Genomic DNA, 6,828 nt, shown 5'->3' with positions numbered 1-6,828 from the left:
TTTCATACTTAATCAAAAGTTTACCAGAGAGCCCTTTGCTCCTCTATGTAAAACTTTCCAATATGAATCTCGATTCAATCGAATCTATTGCGCGTATCCAGCACCACTGAAAAAATAAAAAGAAAAACAAATTGATATATTTGATGCATGTATAACTTTCTTCATTTCAATTTATCTCGCGCTCTTCTATTTTGAATCGTTAGGACTATATATATATATAGTATTTAATATTGAGCCTAGTTAATTGCTCGTATCATATGCTTCAATTGAGCCGAGACTTAGTGAAAACAACCTCCCAACATTCACAAGATAAAGGTGAGATAACACAAACAATAATATCTATAACTCTAGCAAACACAAGTCTTAATTTTTAGTCTTACATAGGTATCCTTTTTGTACTATGGTCTTTTTTTCCTTTTTCAAAGTTTCTTAATTGACAAGAAAATATTTTGTCTTTTGTTCTTGCTAGGATTTAGGAAACATGTGGGACACACAATTACATCTAGCTAGATCATGTCCACAACCAAAAGAAAAAAAAGAAAAAAAAGAAGAAGGAGAAATTGTGGTCAAAATTTTATTATGATGGTGTGAAAAAAGAAATACAAAATCAAGTAGAGTCATTGTGAAATAGATGAAATTCCTTCGTTCTTAATAAGAGGTTTTGCGTGAATTCGGGCGAGGTCTTATTAAGAATGCTAATCCCTTAAGTGGATTTTATGTGGAGTACTAGATTCGAATTAGTCGGGTACCTTAATGTGGGTATCAAACACCGAGCAAGTGAAAATGTTATAAATCAAACGGGAGAGTGTAACCCAAAAAACTAGTCTGATAGGTGAGGGAACTCATCAGCATTTCTCTATTTTTTTCGATGTGGGACAATTGGTATATAACAATTGTCTCCACTTGAGAACCAACGATTGATCCCAGTTGGTCACGACTGACGCCTCTCTTAGGTCGAGGCCACCACTCCAAGTTGTGGCTCCACGGATGGATCGATCCTTGTTGGTCATGGTTGGCACCCCTTTTGGGCCCAGGCCACCACTTTGAGTCACGACTTCACACGCGGGACTTTCAATGAAAGCACCATTGTTATAAACCAAACAGCAAAGTCTGATACATTAGCATTTCTCTATTTTTCCAACCAGGAATAATTGGTATATAACAGAAAACCTTATAATAGATAAAGGAAAAAAGAAAACACTTTTGTTTGGATAATGAATAAGTATTTAATTTGACTTGACTATTTTAGCCAATTGGCATTCTGTATAGAAAACATTGTCGCTATCAATATTATTCCTAATATTAGTTGTACTTAGGAAAAAGAATATAGTGTAGTACAATAATATAAAATGCTGTTTAAATTTCTTTGTAATTCCATGTGAAATGTGACACACAAGTCTTGAATTAACCACTATATGTCAACAATATATATTAAAATTTCTTTAGTTTATGGGATAAATAAGAAAAATCTCCTGAACTATACATGACCAACTTGTATTATATTGGTGTGAAAAAAGAATTAAAGCATCTAGTATCTCCTGAACTATGATCAAATTTGTTACGATACATTTTAACTTCATAGGGTTCTGTTACCCCGAAATAAATTTTAACGTATTTTTGTCATTCTTTTTAGCTGACGTGGCACCTTTTGTTAACCTTTTTAACTGATGTGATACATTTGACATGGGCCTCATTTTATGTAATAAAGGTGTCACGTCAACATAAAACGGTGACAAAAATACGCTAAAATTGAGTTGAGGGGGTTGTAGGACTCCTGTGAAGTTGGAGTGTGTTGTAGCAACTTTGGTCATAATTCAAGGGAGTATTGGATCTGCTTATCTCAAAAAGAAATACAAAATAAACCAGAGTCATAGTGAAATAGATGAAATTCCTTCGTTTCTTAATGAGAAGTTTTAATTTATGCAAATTCTGACGAGGGTCTTGAGATCGCCTCTTAGACATGTAAAGATCTTATTAAGAAGTGTTAATCCCTTAAATGGATTTTACTCAGAGTGAATTCGAATTAGTTGGGTACCTCAACATAGGTACCAAACACCGCATGAAAACTTACACAACAATATCAACATATCGAGTGTATTTTCATAAAGTGGGATTTGGGGAGGATAAAGTGCACGCAATTTATATCACTATCTCAGATAAAGTATAGAAGTTGTTTTCGGTAGGCCCCGGTTGAGGATCGAGTGAAAACTTAAGAAAAAAAAAACACTTTTGTTAGGATAATAATGAATATTTAATTTTGACTTGACTATTTTAGCCAATTGCCATTCTGTATGGCAAACATTGTTGCTATCAATATTGCTCCTAGTACTAGTTGTACTAGGAAAAAGAACATAGTACGATAATATAAAATGCTGTTTAAATTTCTTTGTAATTCCATGTGAAATGTGTGACACACACGTCTTGAATTAACCACCCTATGTCAACAACATATATTAAAAATTCTTCAGTTTATGGTATAAATAAGAAAAATCTATTAAATCAATATTTTATTTATTTGAGTAAAGTATTTATTACATCCTCGAACTATGATCAAATTTATTACAACACACTCTAACTTTACGGAGATCCTACTACCCCCCTCCCCAAACTAAATTTTAGCATATTTTTGTCAACCTTTTTAGCTGACATAGAACCTTTGACGTGGGGCATATTTTTATGTAATAAAGGTGTCAAGTCAGCACAAAAGGGTGAAAAAAATCGCTAAAATTGAGTTAGGGGATAATAGGACTCTTGTGAAGTTAAAGTGTGTGTGCGCGTTGGAGGGGAGTGGGGGGTTACTAGATGCTTATCTCTATATATTTCTAACTCGGTGTTCGATATTTATATCGGCACCTGATTAATTCAAAAAGTCCTTCTATGAGGGTTAAGCGTTCTCTACCAAAGGCAACTTCGCGTTCAAGACTTAAACCTGAGATCTTTGATCATGAATCGAGAAGTATTTACCACACTACCACAGCCTCAATAATATATGAACTAAGATAGATTGTATAATTAATTAATTACTTAAGTCAATGGAATTGGAATTTACTTCAATAACTACAATCTACATCAAAAACTTCAAAAACCTTATCTATAAGAACCATGGATGTAACACATAGCTAGTAATAGCTAGTTGGAATTCTAATTAGCTAAACTTGTCATGCTGTCACGATCCATTAAGATTCAGCCCTTTTTCGTTCCGATTCGAAAAAAAATTAGCTAAAGTTTGTTTTGTTCGTTTTAGAGAAAGTGAAATCAAGTCTTATTTAATTAAAAGTTACTTAAATTCAGCTAATCCAACTAGATTCATAGCTAGTCAACATGGTTGATTTTTGGCTATTGTACATGTAAATACTACTTTTAAAAAGTTTTAAAAAGTCAAAGTCGATCGACATTTGAAGATCATTAATCATAAGTTTCGAGTCTCAATAAAAATTATTTTTTTATCTTTAATTAAAAGTCTTGCATTTTCAATGTGAATTCGTATCAATTTTGTCTAAACAAAGATGTACTAAACACCAAATAAAAAATCATGAAAGAAAAACCCTACACAATTAGGTCTAGGACTATATTGGGTTGGTGAAATTTGAAGAATCTAAAGGTAGATATTAATGTGATTTATTATTTATTTTATATTTTTAGTCAATACTTATTGGATAGAGTTACTTAAAAAGGTTGTTGCAACGATAAATAAACTTTTATTTTTAACTAAAGGTTTTGAATTTTAGTCCTGGACGTAGAATAGACCACATTTGATAGGGAGCACTTTACCCCAAAGCTTCCTAATACGAGTCTAAGTTAATCTAGCTTAAAAGCAGATATCAAACACCGAACAAAAAAATAGAATTAGTTGCAGCTTGCGTAATTTTTTTCGGTTGATTGGATATATATATATATATATATATATATATATAAACACATATTTTTAAATTTATCTAAGATGCAATCATATCAGCACTAAATGAAGTTGAATGCGAGTAATACTTGAATGGGTAACTCCGACGAAGTCCCCGTGTTGCCTTCCTCTTTTCTCCGCACATAACGAAAGCTCTAATACAGTGAACCATTTTTTTTATTTTTTATTTCTAAATTTTGTACTGTGGTTCATGGCATGTTAAAAATAAACAATGAACCTGTATTTCACAAGATCAATTTCTTCCATACTATATTAATTACCATAATTTAGGGAACATAAAATTTAAATTATTAATAGTATACAAGTCTCACTTGTATTGAAGTTGGTGGTCTATTTTCATTTTGATTGTTTTAATTTCTTCTAATCTTAGGTTAAAAATATGTTGAATTCTTGGTATTTTATCATTATTATTATTGACTAAGTTACAATTTATGCAGAGATATTTAACTTGATACAGAGTTAAAAAAAGAAAAAAAAAATTAAAACTAGTAACTTCAAACATGTCACTTTAAAAAAGTCATAGTTATTTGTGCAACTAAACATTATTTTATTAAGAAGATAATAAAATAGATTGAAATTAGCTTATTTTAAATTAAAATATTATGATATTTTCTTCAACACAAGCATTGAGTTATCTTACTCATCAAATATTAGATAGATTAAAAAATTACTTAATATCTTTTGCTTTCACTAAATTTTAAATTCTCCTTCATTTTATTAATCTATATAACTTACGAATTTACGATAATTTAATAACTTTTCCATATATCAAATGTATTTGTCTATTTATAGAAAATTAGAAATTAGTAAACTTATACTGGAAGCATATGACTGGAATTAGTTTTTTTTTTTTTACCTTTTTTCAAAATTCAATTCAACGTTTTACTATATTCAAATGCTTCTATCTATGACCAATATAATCCTAAAATTCTATTTTCTCCTAAGTTATTGTTGTTGACATTGCAAAAAGTTGATATTTTGTGGCAACATGGCATTTGTCAACTTAAAATGTTAGGAGAGTATATAACAAATGAGCTGAAAAATAATATATGATAATTCAACTTTAGATTTTCCATTTTACTAGTAATGTTGTTACGTGATTTTAGATCTGCATAAACGTTATAATATATTTGAAACATAATTTTATCCCAAAATTGTGTTATCAAAGCTGAGGCATGAATGGTCGTCAGTGAGCATACGGTAGTATATTATATCACCAGTCTTGTATTAGTTTTCTTCTCGCTCAATATTCTCTCTACACGTAAGAGCGAATATCTATACGAGCTTCATTTGATTTTTCTAAAAAAATTCTGTCAAATTTTATACCTATTCAAACACCATGAAATTAGCTCAAACGAACACTTTATTATTAAATAATATTAAAATTTTGAATTTCCAAATTCTAAAATGAAGACTACTTTAGTATAAGTTTTTGGTGAGATAACACAAACAATAGCTATAATTATTTTTAACCTTACATATGTAGGTATTATTCATGAACTATGGTCTTTTTTTTTTTTCTATTACAAAGTTTCTTACTTGACAAGAAAAATATTTTTTCTTTTCTTCTTGCTAGGCTGTAGGAAACATGTAGGACACAAAATTATATCTAGCTAGATCATGTCCACAACCCAAAAAAAAAAAAAAAAAAAGCGGAGAATTAATTGTGGTCAAAATTGTATTATGGTGGTGTGAAAAAAGAAATACAAAATCAAGCAGAGTCGTTGTGAAATAGATGAAATGTTTTTTGTTCTTAATTAGAGGTCTTATGCGAATTCAGACGAGGTCTTATTAAGAAGTGCTAATCCCTTAAGTGGATTTTATGCGGAGTATTAGATTCGAATTAGTCGGGTACCTTAATGTGGGTATCAAACACCAAACGAGTGAAAATGTTATAAATCAAATGGGAGAGTCCAACCCAAAAGATTAGTCTGATAAGTGGGAGAACTCAGTAGCATTTCTCTATTCTTTTCAATTTGGAACAATTGGTATATAACAGTTGCCTTCGCTTAAGAATCAACGACCTCGTTGGTCACGGCTGGCACCTCTCGTAGATTCAGGCCACCACTCCAAGTTGCGGCTCCATACGTGGATCGATCATCGTTGGTCACGGATGGCACCCCTCTTAGGTCCACGCCACCACTCCGAGCCACAACCTCACGCGTGGGAGGACTCTCAATGAAAGCACCAATGTTATAAACCAAACGGTAGAACCCAACACAAAAAAATTAGTCTGATACATTAGCATTTCTCCATTTTTCAATGTGGAATAATTGGTATATAACATAAAACCTTAAAATAGAAAAAGGAAAAATGAAAATACTTTTGTTAGGATAATGAATATTTAATCTTGACTTGATTATTTTATCCAACACCCATTCTATATGGCAAGCATTGTTGCTATCAATATTAATCCTGGCATTAGTTGTAGGAAAAAGAATATAATATAGTACAATAATATCAAAGGCTGTTTAAATTTCTTTGTAATTCCATGCGAGTTGTGACACACAAGTCTTGAATTAACCAACATATGTCAACGACATGTATTAAAAAATCTTTAGTTTATGGGATAAATAGAAAAATCTATGAAACTAATATTTTATTTATTTGAGTAAACCATTTAGTACATCCTCGAACTATGACTAAATTTGCTACGACACACTCAGACTTCAAGGAAGTTCTATTACCCCATGAATTAAATTTTAGCATATTTTTGTCAACCTTTTTAGCTAACGTAGAACCTTGACATAGAGTCTATTTTTATGTAATAAAGGTGTCATGTTAGCATAAAAGGATGACAAAATACACTAAATTTGAGTTCGAGGGTAATAGGATCCCTGTGAAGTTGGAGTGTGTCGTAGTAAATTTGACCATAATTTGAGGGATATTAGATGCTCATCTCTATTTATTTC

Source organism: Capsicum annuum, chromosome 1, assembly GCF_002878395.1.
Source record: "Capsicum annuum cultivar UCD-10X-F1 chromosome 1, UCD10Xv1.1, whole genome shotgun sequence".
In the NCBI taxonomy this organism is placed as follows: domain Eukaryota; kingdom Viridiplantae; phylum Streptophyta; class Magnoliopsida; order Solanales; family Solanaceae; genus Capsicum; species Capsicum annuum.
Note: the sequence above shows the minus strand (reverse complement) of the source record.